We start from the raw sequence: 17,298 nt of genomic DNA, 5'->3' as shown, positions 1-17,298 counted from the left end.
AGCAAAAATCAGTTCAGTATTGAAAAATCTAAATATAAATGTGGGTTCAAGTGGGATCATGATTTGAACAAACAAACAAACTTGAATCTACACCTTATGAAAATGCTTCCATATAACTATGACCAATAATGGCTTTGCTGTTCTTAAGAAGAAGAATTTTAAAGATTTTCCCCATGTAATCCTATTTTAAACTTTGACCCCATATTGTGGCCCCATCCTACCCCCAGGGTCATGATTTGAACAAACTTAAATCTACACTACCAGAGGATACTTCCACATGAGTTTCATCTTTCCTGACAATTGGTTCTTGAGAAGAAGATTTTTAAAGATTTTACCTATATCTTCCCATTTAAAACTTTGATCAGCCATCGTGGCCGAGCCCTACCCCCGGGGGTCATGATATAAATAAACTTTAATCTGAAGTACCTGAGGATGCTTTCACATGAGCTTCATCTCTCTTCGCCCAATGGTTCTGGAGAAGAAGATTTTTAAAGATTTTTCCCTATGTATTCCTATGTTAAACTTTGACCCACCATTATGGCCCCATCATACCCCTGGGGGTCTTGATTTGAACAAACTTGAATCTACACTACCTGAGGATGCTACCAAATGAGTTTCATCTTTCCTGGCCCAGTGGTTCTTGAGAAGATAATTTTATAAAAGATGCCATTAATATTTCACTATTTCATAGTTATCTCTCCTTAGGAGAGAACTTGGTCCTTCATTTGAACAAAATTTAATCTCCTTTACCCAAGGATACTTTGTGGTAAGTTTGGTTGAAATAGTCCCGGTGATTCTTGAGAAGAAGATGAAAATGTGAAAAGTTTACAATGACGCCAACAACAACAACGCAAGAACGACAACTGACAAATTTTGATCGGAAAAGCTCACTTGAGCCTTCGTCTCAGATGAGCTAAAAAATAGAGGTGTTGTTAGCAATATAACACTATTTTCAATCTTGGACGAACATTTTGTAGGGGGCGGACATTTCGTGACGGCGGACATATTGTGACGATTTTTTTTCTAAAAAGCACTGCTGGTAAAGAGCGAATCGAGAAAATCTTGGTTTCGGACACCAGCTACTATTGGTTTACATCAATGAGGCAGTTTATGTCAACTTAACTATCAGAAATGAGAGAACATTTGATTAAGACGTAATTATTAATGTCCAGTATGGTTTCATGCAGTAGAACTGCTTGTTGGTTGAATACAGATAAGGACCAATCCAGTAACTGCTTTAGATTACACCTGTTCAATGTATTTTACTAGATTATTCATATTTGCTTTTAGCGTGTTAAAATCGATTAACGCTGCATTATTTGTGTTAAATTAAGGAATCACTGTCTAGTTAGGAGAGTATGCCAGGGCATCAACAATAGTGGGAAACATGGGATAATTTGCATAACGGGCGAAGCCCGTTATGCTAAATTTACCACGTGTTTCCCACTGTTGTTGATGTCCCTGGCATGTTAACTACACATGTATTTTCATTTCATTGTGAAATAAAATGGTAGATTTAGACTTTAAAAATGTAGACATAGACTTAAATTACACGAGGACTTCCATGCCAAGTCATCGCCCAATGACGTCAAACACCTACGCAGCCGCACGAGATTTACATGCACATTTTGCCTCCTTAGCGTCAGACATAGAGAAGACAGATGCGCACGAGATCTGCATGCATTTTAGGCCTCCTTAGCTCCTGACCTATCGACCTGCCTAATTTACATTCCGGCAGAATTATCAAGAAATATTTCAAAGAGTTATCGCAGAGAAAAAAATTAGAAATGGAAATATAGTGATATTAGTATATACTATATGAATCATTTATGATTTCCGATTTCTTTAATGTTTCACAACATTTAAACATTTGATGCAATATAAAGTTTTCTGATAACATTGCGAGTATATATGGTTGCTGTATGTGCGACTCTTGGCACGTGTATTTGCTACGTTTGGCTACTGTTCTGTTTCACAAGGTGCGACGTTTTACTGCTGTATCATAAATATATTGTTTTTCGAGAAATACGTTTGAATTTAATATCGACACATCAGGTAGTGCAATTTTCTTGAGTAAACTCCCAAAACATATATCTCCAATTCGAGGATTGGTTGCTTCTATCAAATATTTAAAATATATTGCATATATATATACCCCCCTCCCACACACACACACATAAATTATTCTATTATGTGAAAAAATAGAGGATTTAAAAATGCAAAATTAACTCTAGTTAGTTTATATTGGGTAACATTTATGAAAATCATGAGCTTGTTTTACTAAAATATGTTACTGGAGTATTTGTTCATTAAGGTTCTATTCCAAAGTTCAATTTAAATAATTCCAGATTCATGTTGTAAGTCATCTTCGATTGACTATCTAGAACTTTAAAGTTACAAACTTTCTACGCATGTAGAAGAAACAAAAAGACCTTTGAACACCCCCCCCTCCAAGGAAAAAAGATTGACCTCTCTTTAATAAGAATGGAGCCACGACCCTACATGTATTTGAAGGGAACAGACTTTGATGCATGTAAGAGTCTTTTACTTTTATATCCCCTCCATGAATAGGTTTAACCTTTGACTTGGAAAGATGGCATGGACAGGCATTAAGTATTTCCGATAATTAACTTGTATGGAATATTTTAATATCTCAACAAAATATACTCATATTTGAATGGCATAAAGACACCGGTCTATTTATTAAACATACAGACCCGTGACATTTTTATCAATGTATACGTAGGAAGGATGAAGGTTTAAATTTTTTGGTGTCATCATCTTGCTCATTTATACAATATCACTCCATTTAAAAGTAACAAAAGAATATAAAAGAAAACACAATATCCTTAAGAATAATTGATGGAACATTTCTTATTGCTTCAAGGAATGGTCAGAAATTACTATAAACTACTAAAACTATTATTCTTTTCATGCAATTTTGAATAATTTCATAATATTCACTTTAAGTAACATGCATAAACCAACAGTCTCAGAGACGTAAACCAGTTGTCGCATTTACACAAATAAAAAGTCGCCTGTGTCGAAATTTTACAGAAACCAATTGTAGCACCTACAAAATGATTTTGCTAGTTATTGACTAATTCCATGGAAATAATTCATTTCAAGCACATTGTTTGTGTTCAGGGCATTAAATAACGTTGCATTAAAGTTAAATTTACCCACTTAGCTGTCCAATCAGTCCTGTAGTACTTAATGCATCATTCGAATGCGAGTACATGAATAACACGATGTAAACAGCCGTTTAGATGTAATGTTTCGATATTGAGCATTTTTGGGGTATAAAAGCAATCCAGTCGCTTAACTTCTTAATTTTGCTTTCTAGAAAGTGATTATTGTTTTATATAAAGAAATATGTATTTAACTAGATAATTTACATGTGCCAATAGTAGCTGGTGTCCGAAACCAAGATTTTCTCGATTCGCACTTTACCAGCAGTGAGGCGGACATTTCGTGACGGCGGACAAAATGTGACTCAACAAGTTCACTTAATGATACCCCGCCTACCATATGAATATAATGGCAGTGTCCATGTTTTGCTATGGGAAACCCAAAATATGAGTCGGATAAAAAAAAAAATTGGAGGTGCACAATGGCAATATGCAATAAAGATTCTGTGAAAGTCTCATCAAATTTCATTCAGTGGTATGAGAGGAGTTGCAGATTAAAGATGGGTATCCTAGTGCGCAACAGACGGACGTAAAGACAGACGGACATTTATAGTAATGCAATGTAACATTTGTGGTGTCAGGTGTTGTTGTGTGGAATGTTTTTTCTCCCATGGGAGAAACGTGGTACAGTTTAGATGGGACTAAAAATCCTACCATTGGAAATGCCTTTCGTACCGAAATATATATGTATGACCTTTGTCCTGGATGCGTTGAATTTAAGAAGCCACTTGTTTCCAAAATATGTATAACCTATAATTTAATTTGTATTCAACATCTACATTGTATGATGATCATTTAAAGAGAGTGATTACATTCGCAAGCAATCTAACTAAACATTGAAATCATATTTTCAGCAACATCATTTATATAGATGAAAAAAAAATAAAAGTGGTCCGAAAACAGAACCCAACGGTACACCAGTCCTTCAAAAATATATTCTGGTTTTGAAGGTAACAGATCCTTGTACATACCCTTTAGAGATATGTGTAGATAAGTAGAAATGTAGCATACCATCATGCAGATATACAGTCACCATTGATAAGTTTAATATTGTTTAAAAATGAGACCTTTGTGCATTGCATGTACTCTTTCGAAAGCTTTAAAATTTGAAAGACCCCCCCCCCTAAAAAAAAACTACATGCATGATACGTTTCTAGCAATTTGATATAGAACATTTGAAGACCAGGTAAGGGATCCACAGGCACCTGACGTTACTTATTTTTCTTTTAAAATATACACATACCTAATAATAAACAAGGTATCCAACGAAACCCGCCATCTTGGATTTTCGAAGTAGGTCATCACTTGTATTTTCGTCTGAAACTCCGTCAAATAAATTCCCTGCAACCATATTCTTTCTGTGGCCAGGCTTTCGAGGTCTAAACTTACGGACACTGCAGGCAGAAAGGCGCATCACACTTGCAAATATTGAAAATCCCTCGTCAAACTCGACCTACTGCTTCAACATTCCGAGAAATCGCCAAAAGGGGGCCGGAAGTTTACATCAATATGCTAATGGAATTCCGTATTTGTCAGTTTTGTGGTGGATCTTAAGTGGCGTGTTTTAATTACTTTGAAATTTTAATAAATAATTCGATTATTGAAATGAAAAAAAACAAAAATGTCGCCATGCCACTACTTTATTGCAATACATAAAATTGCAGATCTCAACGCTCCCTGGGATAATTTTAGTGTGGACCCCCCCCCCCTTCTCACACACGTGCGTACATACTTTAAATAAAATCAATCTTCTGCACGGATAGCACTCAATCAGGGCATCAATAATGACAGTGTTATTAATTATATTTAGTGCATGTAAGTAGGGACTTAAAACCAACTCAGTTTGTCTCGAAAATGTTCATTGATCAGCTAGCATGATCAGGCCGATCTTCAATATTTACAAAATATAATCGCTTTGATCAAGCTTTATCGAAATATATTGAGAGAAATAAAATGAATGTTCTTACATGTGTATAACGTTGTATTATTGTCTGAATTATTGTTTTTGGAATAAGTACTAACTTTCGCCGGTTATTTTTAAAAATAAATCGTACAAATATATTGACCAATCAAAAAAGGGCTTTCCCTAAGAATTTCAAGTCGTATGTAACCTTCCGGCCCCCTTTTGGCGATTTCTCGGAATGTTGATAGGTAGTTTGAAGGGATTTTCAATATTTGCAAGTGTGATGCGCCTTTCTGCCTGCAGTGTCCGTAAGTTTAGACCTCGAAAGCCTGGCCACAGAAAGAATATGGTTGCAGGGAATATATTTGACGGAGTTTCAGACGAAAAAACAAGTGATGACCTACTTCGAAAATCCAAGATGGCGGGTTTCGTTGGATACCTTGTTTATTATTAGGTATGTGTATATTTTTTTTTTATTAAAAGAAAAATAAGTAACGTCAGGTGCCTGTGAAGGGATCCTGCTTGGAATCGATAAAATATTAAATTCTTTAAACGTAATGGTATGCATGTTCATATAAGTAAGTAAGTAAGTAAGTAAATGGTTTATTATAGTGACGTGTTACGTACAATTACAACAGCTGTCAAATACATATTAATAGGAATTTAAACGCCCCGGCCCATCGGGCATATATGTCACTTTTAACAATATAACATTCAATTAAAATACTGTGATATTACGCATTGCGTTTATTATAAATAATAGACTGTCTGTAAGTATATGCTGAGTATATGAATTTTCCGATTTCCATATATTATTCTCTCCATAATTTTATAATTTTAGTAACAAGAATAAATAATCAGTCAATCTGAAAGCAATCGAGGATAACGGTCAAAATGCTCCAAAATAAAAGAAACTTTTTTTCAGCCCTAGTTTTATAGTTAAACCTTCAATATTTAATTTTACATAATTTTCCAGATAAAGAATTTACAATTCTCCAAGCTTTACATTTATCATTAATCTTTAAAAAAAAAAAAACAGGTTCCCGATGCTAATAACTGCAATAATCCTGTACAAGAGATACGTAATTGATTAATAGTATTCCCCCAAAACTCGCGCAATTAACATAGAATATACAAAATGTACACAAGATATGTACACATCGCCGAGTTTCTCAATGTTGTATTGAGGTGACGGTGACTTGGTGTCCCAATTCGAATTTTAGAAATATATTGATTTTAATCTCCATCTTCAAAACATTGTGTTTTTCTTACTTTAACTTTTTTTACGAAAATGGATTAATTCAACAGCAGTCTATAAGAAAACATGGCAGTAAAATAATATCTTAGTTAAAAAATAAGCCGATTATTTCATAAAATGTATCAACTGAAAGATATCTGAAGACCACGGTGACTGTAAGACATCATTCTGTCATTCAGTCGTTTGAGTACTAACAGAAAGATCACTGAAAAGTCACGGGAAAAGATGTTTTAATGACCTTATAGGTACCATTCAAATACCATTCCATCGAATGATGTAATTTCATCAGGTGAGGTGTTGAAGTAGGGATTGATGAGGGTTGTCGGCTATTGATAATTTAGTGAAAATTCCTAATACCTTTGAGAATCTATACTAATTTTCTCCTGTGCAAGAGACAGGCAACATGATGTTGAACTCATTAACATCTTTTTTTTCAAAAATATAAGATCTGTAAATTCAGTATCCCATGGGAGAATGGTGAGATTCTTTTTAGAACTATCCCACCTTTCTCTCATGGGAGAAAAAGTTGTATCTGGTCAGGTATGTAGACTCCGAACTGTGGTTTGAGACGATGAAATCTTATCGCAGCAAGCGAGATAACGCTAATTTTGCCTTTCGCTGAACATTTTTTTGGTATCATTCTCCACCTTTGATGAAAATATTTTACAAAGTAAATTATGCAAGTTTTAAAACATAGTGAAATGTTAAATTTAAAAAATTTAATGATTTTTCTTTTAATGAAATGTCTAGTAAATAAAAATATGATCTTGGTTGGATTAGATTACAACAGGGCAACCTTATATTACTGCAGAAAATACATCTACAGTCACGCAATTCGCGATGGTTCACTACAGTATGACTGGTTTAAAACTTTTAAAGAATTCATATCATCAAAATTTAACCCACACTTTTCTTAAATACATTAATGTGACATATAAATTTTATACAAGCACAACCACACACGTTTAACTTTGGTAATAATCGTCAAGAATATATACACTGTACGTGGCATGTACAGTGTATATTTTCTACTGTGTTTACATATCATATTAATTAAGTACAAATAAGAGTGTTGTAGGGTAGGATAATTAATTAAAAGGAATTTACATATACTTATAATTTATCTAATCTGAGCCAACCAGAGAACAGTAAATAGGAAAAAAACACTGTCCTCAAGTTTCGTGATTTTTTTAAAAACAAATACTTGTATAGGGTTTTTAGGGGGGAAAAAACAGTTCGTTGAATTTTCGTGGGTATATGTTTTATACTTCGTTTTAAATGTGAATGTCACAATAACAGTAATTTGAATGATTAACATTGTAAATTTGTGCATAGTTATACACCCAATTTAACGTTAACGCCCCCAAAAATCTACCCGGTCCAAGATCAATAATTTACCGCCTGTCAATCATTAAAAAAACAGCTCGACAGAAACTCATATTTGCCGATTAATATTAAAACACAATGGAATTAAATAAAAAAGAAAAGATATTTAGCACAAAAAGCATATATTACAAAAATTTCCTTCATCACATGTTTTATCTTTGTGTAAATATATTGATACAATCTACACCATGTTGTAAAGAAATGTTAGAATTATTGCTCGAATACGCGAGTTTCGAGATTGTAAGATATTGTTCGAATTTCCTTTAAAGGTAAAGATAACGAACATAATATCCAGATATGCTCGATACAGAAAAGAAATCTTGCAAAACAATAAAATTTAGTAAACATACAACACTCAAAATTATGAAACCAATTTTTGGAAAATATTACTAACTAAAGCCACAACATAAAATTTAGATCCAATCGCTGTAAACGTTCACACGACGGATAAATGGAACACTTTTGTTAGGTATTTTTTATTTCCTTAATATTCACAGTTTTTTTTTAAAGAATAAATAGATAATATGATTGATTTTCATGCAGTTTTAACTTAATTGTGATCCGTTCTTTAATTTTACATTTTTTTAAAGTTAAAATTTAAAAGCTGTTTTTCTTTATAATTGTTTTCTTCAAAAGATATCAATGAAAGCGTTTATTTATAAAATTTGATAAATTTTATTGTGAAATGTTTAGATTTATAGATTATTTCAAGTAGTTTGACTCAAGATCAGGCTTTAAACTCGTAATGTTGACCTTGATTACCAAAGACAGACTTCCTGTGTAATGCTACGTATACCAAATTTTTGACATCTTGAGTATTGGGGGTCTCCAGGTAAATAACACCAATGTTACATAGACCACTCCCCCTCCTAAGGTAACCGTACGGTAAAAAAAAAAAAAATTGGGTCTTTACATTCGTCAAACTAAAATACTTATAAGTTATACACTTTCCACGTAAAAATTCATGCAATCAGAAATACATAAATGATTAAATTAATATATTTCTCATTTAGCATATTTTACCGACCAAAGCATTGCTCAGTGCGAGCAAAAAGCGAAGAAAGAATAAACGGTGTAAATAATTGTAAAATATCCTACCTTTCTTTCTTTTCTCTGCCATCTCTGGTCTCTTCGGGGTTAATCGTGAAAGTGACCATCCAAGTATCTATTCTTCAAGCTAAGGTTAGAAGAAGTTAATTAGGAGAACATTATTAGTAGTATTTTAAAGATCACAAAAGTGTCAAGCATACGGAAGCAGCTAATTTTTTACTTCTAATTAAATTTAATTATATTGTCGGCGCCCGCTGTAGTTTCCGTTTTTTTTCTCTCTTCGGCTTATGCGTAATTATAACTGTAAAAACAATATCCCTTATTAAATGCTATCAAAATTTATAGAAACATGTAACAATGTGTAAAGGCAATCAATTTTAACTATAAACATATTGGGAACAAATCCGAAAATGCTGTTGTATTTCGCTTTTTTTTAGAACGACATAAATAATTTTGATCCTAAACTTAATCTTAATATTTCTTACACTAAAATGGGGGCAATTTTTTTTCATTCAAACGAGATTGTTGGGGTCAAATATCTAACATGATAAATTTTCTTTTAATTTCATATAAGATGGAATACAACTCCGAAAATCTTATATTTGACATACCGGTAAAACGAGAGAACGGGCTCCATTAATGAAATAGGAAATTTCGCCGTTTACAACTGAACTCGATTTTCGATACTGCAAAATCAAATATGAAAACGTCCAACTAATCAATATAGCAAACAACATTAAATCGAGTTTTTGCGATTTCTTCAGTGACTGACTTTCCAGTTTGGATTTTCGGGTTGAAACCATTGTTGCAACGCACTTTGGAAAAAAAAATAGAAGGCACTTTGAGAAAACCAAAAGAAAAAATAAAGTACACGTACAATTGAATTTCGGAGGGGGGGCTTCTTTGGAGTACATATATCCGGGGTGCTGACTATGGAATGAAGGCCTACTACATGTGTACTTGACGTACTTGACGTTTTTTGTGTTTTCCATAACCCTGTGTGTTTTATTGCAGGTTCCCCTGTGAGTATAATAATGCTTGGCTACATACTCTTGTACAAGTTAGATTTTCCGTCAAAACAGGGAAATCCAGTACATGTATATCAATATCATTATGTTATCAAGAAGAAATTTTTATTTCAATGTTTTTTTTGTATGATTCCATTCATGTTTTGTCCAAAGAAATTATTATTGAACATTCAAAGAGTAAACGAGTTTCATCTCATACTTGTAAGACCAAGTTGTACAAGTCCTTAGGTATATATGTACCTCTAACCATATGTTAATGTACTACAAGTACCGATATTTTGGTGTGGATGAATAAATTGAACTTGATCAGGAACTGTCCTTTACGAATTAATAAATTTTAGGACAATTATAATGAGTGGACTGCAAGATGATTAATTAAATTACGATCTAACCAATTCTTCTTCCCGTATAATTCAGCAATAAATCCATTTGCTAGCAAAATAAACAAATATGAATTTATAAATGCTGACAAATATGTTTACATGTACTCAAGCACATATATGTAAGGCACAATGGATGTCTGCGTCAACTACCCACTAAATAAACATGTACGGTATATGTATCGTGTACACATGTACATGTATATGAATGCATGGCAGCCATCCTGTTTTATTACGTAAGCAAGCATTTATAAACGTATTAAACTGGTATACAGGTACAAAAGGCTGAGGACGGGGAACTCATAAGATCCGCAACTTCTATCGAATTTACTTTTTTTTCCATTACGCAAATTTACTTTTTTTTCCATTACGCAAAGTCATCTGCTGCATCAGATTTCTATGGTGTCCCGATGGGGCCATTGCAAAAGTGTATTAGCGCGTTAGAAACAACACGCAAGCGCATTAATGACAATGCGATAGCGCGTTAATGTCAACGCGCTAGCGCGTTAATGACAACACGCTACCGCGTTAATGACAAAAAGTTATGTGTTAGCGCAAAGTCGTGTTGTGAACAACGCGCTAGCGCGTTGTTATTAACGCGCTAGTGTATTTTCATTAACACGCTAGCGCGTTAACATTAATGCACTTGCGTGTTGTATTCTAACAACACGCAATCGCATTAATGACAACGCGCTAGCGCGTTAATGACAATGCCCTATTGTTGTATTCTTGTATTGTTGTATTCTTGTATTGTTGCATTCTTGTATTGTTGCATTCTTGTATTGTTGAACGCGCTTGCGCGTAGTCATTAACGCGCTAGCGCATAGTCATTGATGAGCTTGCGTGTTGTTTCTATCAACGTGCTAGCGCGTTGTCATTAACACACTTGCGCATTGTCATTATATCGCTTGCGCGTTGTCATTAACGCGCTTCCGTTTTGTTTCTAACGCGCTAATACACTTTTGCAATGGCCCTATCGGGACACCATAGATTTCTGTTAATACACGAAAATATTTTAGTTAATCCCTACTACAATGAATATTAATTACGTATTTTGTATTCTACAGGAGATATGGAATATCTAAATTCAAAATGGGCGATATGGTTCAAATCCTTAAATGCTAACCAGGACAATAAACTCTCGATAGAGGACATGAAAATTCCTGCCAAAAAGTTTGAAGAAATGCGGAAAATATTGGGCGACAGGGTGAATAACAAGCGGGATTTGACAATACAAAATGGTGGAATACTTACATTTTTCGTAAAGGCCCCGGAGTATCTTTGACTCAAGAAGAATTCCAATCCTGCCTAGGAGAATCGTACCAGAGAGACTAGGCAGCATTCTACCAAGAAATGGAGAGGTGTTTCGGCGAAATCGCTTCCTTCGTTGCAGAAAACAAGGACCAGCCTATCGAAGAGCAGGAATTCGCCTTCGGATTCGGAGTCTTTGGTCAAGAAGATTTGGCACAAGCGGCTAAAGCTTAGCAGGTGTTCAAGGCGACCAAGGGTCAACCGACGGTCCAGCACATAGTGAAAGCCTGGGCCCAATTCATCGCAGACGACGACGCAAGCAACCAGACATTATCTACGAGGCCTTAGTATTGTATTTTTTTTATAATCAGTATATATATGTATTTGTAACTGATAAATTAATGTATGAAAATTTTAATTTTTCTAATTTAAAAATTGACTTATTTTCTGCTGTGCCAAAAAAAAAGATTATTGTAATGTCTCTAAAAACTTGAATTCCTACTATTGTCCCAAAAGCAGATCTATGCGTTTACCTTGACCTTGCTGTAAGGAGAGGGCTAAAATAAGCTTTGCCTGCTGCCCTATCCAATTTAATCTTATTTGTGAATAAAATTTTGTGTATATAAATAAAAGCAGAATAATGTTATTTTTTACGATATAAGATCCATTTATGTATAACAGTCCATAGAGAAGCCAGTTAATTGGTAGATGTTAGATTCCAGCCTAACTTTATCACCCTATGAAAAGTCTCACATCTAGATTATCCTTACAAAACTATGTCTAAACTAATGATTTATGACCTTAAATAAAAACAAAATTGTACAATGTATAACATAATCATTTTGTTCATGTACAGTGTATTTTAAAAATTCTTACGTTCTGAAGTATATTGTAAGAGAGAGAGAGAGAGAGAGAGATAGAAGCTAAAAGCGGGCGACACATGCGTTCCTTGGAACACTCTAGTTTATACTGGTGAGCCGTATGACTTTGAGTTATTCAATAAAGAATTTTAAAATATACATGCTTTGAAATAAGCACTTAAATTGAATCGTGTATGTATTGCTACTTATTAGACATGTACTTATATTTGTCTAAAAAAAGAAGATATATGACTTTCTTGAGAACGTGCAGGTGCCTTTGTAATTGCGGATGTTTGAATAAATGCATAAATCACTTAAATCTTTTTCTTTCTTTTTTTTCCTCTTTTATTTATTTTTTCTATTTGCACCACATGCACTAGACTGACCCGTATAAAATATTAATAGTTTGCTATTGGTCAAATTAATGTAAACTTTATAGCAAAAAATGAAACAAAATGAACGAGGGGCTGGCAGAGAATAACTACCAAATTCAGATAAATTGTGCAAATGGCCATATAACTAACCTACAAAGACAACATTTTTTCAATTGGTAGTTTTCTGTTTGATAGTATGGCAACTTAGACGAAAGTTACAAGTCAATTGCAAGTCAAATTCTAAGGTCAAGATATATATTCGTATGATGATCTTTATTTTGATTATAACATGTACATGGTAATTAAGTTTTTTCGGGGGGGGGGGGGTGCCGTGGATATAATTGCTTGGTTTTGGTCTAGGTCAGGTAAAATGGAGTTCTTGCAGGAAAAATGTCTTTAGCCTGTGGGGTTAGTAGGTAAGTTGTATTCCCTGCACTGTTTCTGAACACACACCAATAACAGTGGAAAATAGCGAGAAAATGTGGTCTAAGTATTATATATACTCTTTCCCGTTTAATTTTAATATCATTATAAAACTTAAAGTTGAAACACAAAACATGTAATAGAAAAAATAATCATGGCGGAATACTACATATCAAATAATTTCGAAAGAAAAAATTCCTGGTCTATAATTTTCCTCGTGTGTATTGTATACCCCCACCCCCCAGATAAACGAAATGATAACATGCATGCTTTATATTGCCGTATTATATAAAGTTTGAAAGTTATAAATATTATTTTCAAACCAAGAAATCCTAAAAGAAATATAGTTTACAATTTTAGAAATATTTTCAGTTTTATAAATTTTTTCTGCGTCTGCTAAATAAGATGCTAGACTTTGATGTATGTGTTATTAAATGCTACATAGAACAGTGCTGGTTTCCCCCCAGTGCAATAGGTACTTGTTTGAACATCTATAGAATAAGACAGTCATATCTTCAAGTATCACTCATCTGAGATTACATTTTCTAAACATGCATTATTGGACAATATCACGGCGTTAAGAAACAACATGTTGCAATCACATCGTAATTTTTTTCTACCCAGCATGTCTGGAATTTATAAATGCGTCAGATTTACGACATTGAGTCCCCGAGCCAAAATTATTTGCCAAAGGATTTCTTAAAATGTGTCGATTTTGAGATCTATTGGGTTTTGGGGGATGTTTAGAAATCGTGAAAATGTTTTCAACAAAGGCGACACAGTAAAATATGAGGGTTGTACAGGATTTTTTCATGCTTTTTGATTTGCTGGAGATAAAGTGCCATATTTCACAATCATAAATTTTTCTTCCTTTTAATTTAAGTATGCTTGTATTTAAGCACGAACAAAATACGAAAGAAATTCAAAAAGCCAAAGATCCTGCAGCCCAAAAGGAGAGAGTACATTGTATGTATAAATGCGCCAAGAAAATTCTTTGAAATTAAAATAAGGCCTTTAATATATTTTAAAAAATCGCAAAATTGAAGATGATTCAATCTGCGTTTAGCCTCGTTTTCTTTATGCTCTTTTATATTTTTTTTGTCAAAAATATTCTGTTTTTGTGTGATCTTTTTATTATTTATTTTTCAGATAAAAACCATGCATCTTCTGAGGATCCTCGTTATTTTACTCATTGCTGTAAGCTTTCAAGGTATTTATTGTCTTATCATGTTTGATTTCATTCAAAAAAAAAAAAAAAAAAAAAAAAAAAAATGGAAAAAAGAAAAGGGGGCATTTCAGATCTTTTGAAATAAAAAAAATCACTTTATAAAAGTGTTTTTGCATGTAAAAGGGTGTGTTTGTTTGTGTGTGTATTTTCTGATCCGAGGGACAAATTAATGGATTTGTGAGAAAGGTCATTAAATCGAAATATTTAATTAAGATACACGTATAATCTGTAAGAATTCTATAGGCAATTTAGTGAATTAAATAATTTTCACCAGAAGTTTTTGCATTTTCTTTAAAGCAAGCAAAAATGACCAGTTTACCGCAGATTTAGCATGTTAGAGCTACAAGTAAAAATTATTCATTTGATTAAAAATAATCAACTTAGTCTGTTTTTTCTTTTTTTAAAGTTTAATCCATTTGCAGAATTGGTTATCTGTAGGTTTGTAGCTCGCTGGTCTGAAAAAATTGGGTTGGACGACCATGTAGCTACAGTGCCACCCATTTAAATAAATACATTGTGAATAAAAAAGCGTGGTTTTTCGGCTTTTTTTTTAGCGTGTATTCAAGCTGCCATCTCAAAATATTATTTATCGCCAGTTCCTAAAATATTTGTTTCACTACTTCCATCATTAAATATTTCCCCAAACCGTTATTACACTGTAATAGCACAGGTCCTTGTTTCGTATATACAGGACATCCTTCTGTAATGAAAGCAAAATTTTCCGTTTTGCTTTTTTTATCTTGAAAAAAAAAAACATAACTCAATCCATTTTCCAAATGGAGAAAAATCCTATTTCGTGGTTGTAAGGTCCACTTTTGTAAGGAGGGGGGTCAAAGTTTCACTGAATACTTTTGATAACTCTGCAGATCCAAAGGAAGAGGGACCCCCTTCCCTCCCCATTTAAAAATACTAGTACTAAAGTTCCAAATACTATTATGTTACACGTTATCTTTTTCATTGTTTAACAGAAAACTCCGAGGCGAACTCTACAGAAGCTTCTAACACAGCCGCTAACGCCGCTGTTACCATAGTTACGGTAAATCAAAATCCAATCACTACAACGACCGGAAACTTCACCTCCGGAAATGGAACCAACGCAGTGTCTTCTGATGTCCTTTTTACGTCGCTGATTCTGATTGGTGTATTCGTTTTAGGTTTATTGAAATGGTAACATGACTTGTAGACAATATCCAGGGTATGGATGATTTTTCTTTATACATGTATAGCCTATGATCTTGTTAGAAGGGAGGTTGATTATGAAATTATCACTTGCAGAAATAAACGTAAAAATAGTAAATTTTACGATATTGTATATTTTGTACATGCATTATTTTTTGTTGCAATTAAAACTTTAATATATATGATATTTTTTATTACTTTATTGGCGGGCAAAAATAAGTTTTTTTGTTTTTTTAATATCACCTTAATGAATTACCGTTAATCAATTAAAATGAAATATGAAATATAAGTAACACTACTTCTGTATCATTGGGAATAATGTTACATTTTCCAAACCAAATCTTGTTGAAAAGAAATCTTTGGATATCAAGGTTTAGAATTAATCAAGTGTTCATACTCTCACCTGTATGACGAGATTTATATTTCATAAAATAGCTTCCAATAGTCATCTGATAGCTAAATTTGAACCAACAATGAGAAAATACTTTATTTGAATAGAACAATTTAACATGAAAGAAAATTCTTTAATATCTACATGACCTTACACATCAATCATGATTGGCAAATATCTAAACATTTACCGCCTATAGTTCAAATAAGGTGAATCGTATATCTTACACCACAGAACAAAAATCAAGTACTGATCGAACAAGAAATTTATTGCATAAATTTATCATGTTCTTATGTAATACATGTGATATATTCCCAGGACGTTCCTATATATGAGGCTTAACTTTTACCGTATTGAGGTAGTCAGGTTCGGAAAATCAGGCGTTGAATAATTTTAAATGCTCATAAAAATATCTCTGGAGTTTAAAAGTACGGAAAAGTGTATTTATTCTTCAGACTCCATATTTTACGAAAACCTTTTGGGATCATTTTATGGAGAGAGAAAAAAAGAAACTTAAGAGGCGTACGAACGTCTTTCCGATCGAAAGGCGTTCTTACGCCTTTTCAGAAAGCGGAATGACGCCCTTTTGAATATAATTATGTAAATCATGTAAATAACGCCTTTTAGTTATTTCTATCTATTTATCCATAGATTGATCCTTATTGGCAATCTTTAGAGTTATTTAATATGAATTAATATTTACATCCACTGAATATTTTCCCTTTTATTTCTTAAGAAACCCCATTGCGTTAATCACTGTATGAACTACATTAGGCATTTCGCCTGTACAGATTTCTTGATCAGTGGCTGTTCCATCAATGAAACGTATAAAGACGTTCGCATCATTAATACAATAAATAAACTCTTTAATCCTTCTTTAAATGATTATTTAAACAGATATAAACATAAACAATAAAATGCTTTCTTTGTTTGTTATTACTGGAATTAACGGTCGCAGCTATTGCAGAAAAAATTTTCATAACCCGCTTACGCGGGTTATGTATTTTTTCTGCAACAGCTGCTTCCGTTAATTCCAGTAATAACAAACAAAGAAAGCATTTTATTATTTAAATAAATCCTAATATTGAAAATTGATCAACAAAATATATTTTAGGATGTAAATTTTAGGTATCAAGGCTTTTGAAGAAAATTATAGTACTGTTAAACATAACTTATACGGTACTTTAGTTTCTACTATTTACTTCAATCATTTTTAATGCATAGTGTGTAAAGCATTTCCTATCATTGCAAAACACCATAAATCATTTCTTATTTCATATCATGCCAACAAACATGTGTATTTAAGGCTATATTAAAGGAAACTGGATTTCTTTAAATATGGACTTTTGTCCCCCGCTTTCACTAAAAGTGGAAGACATTAATTTCGGTCTGTCTG

At 33.2% G+C, this 17,298-nt stretch overlaps 1 long non-coding RNA gene and 1 pseudogene across 1 annotated transcript; both read left to right on the top strand.

The window, feature by feature from the left end:
• Window positions 1–11,268: 11,268 nt before the first annotated feature.
• LOC134248023 (sarcoplasmic calcium-binding protein-like) lies at window positions 11,269–11,859 on the top strand (annotated as a pseudogene).
• A 1,869-nt stretch (window positions 11,860–13,728) lies between these two features.
• On the top strand, window positions 13,729–15,652 carry LOC134248022 (uncharacterized). The gene is made up of 3 exons (XR_009987963.1): window positions 13,729–14,070; window positions 14,254–14,314; window positions 15,301–15,652. It is a non-coding gene; the product is annotated as an uncharacterized LOC134248022 (long non-coding RNA).
• Window positions 15,653–17,298: the final 1,646 nt, after the last annotated feature.

Source organism: Saccostrea cucullata, unplaced genomic scaffold (assembly GCF_032062105.1).
Source record: "Saccostrea cucullata isolate Sc308-1 unplaced genomic scaffold, CSIRO_AGI_Scuc_v1 ctg502, whole genome shotgun sequence".
Taxonomy (NCBI): domain Eukaryota; kingdom Metazoa; phylum Mollusca; class Bivalvia; order Ostreida; family Ostreidae; genus Saccostrea; species Saccostrea cuccullata.
This window is presented reverse-complemented; position numbering and strand designations above follow the sequence as displayed.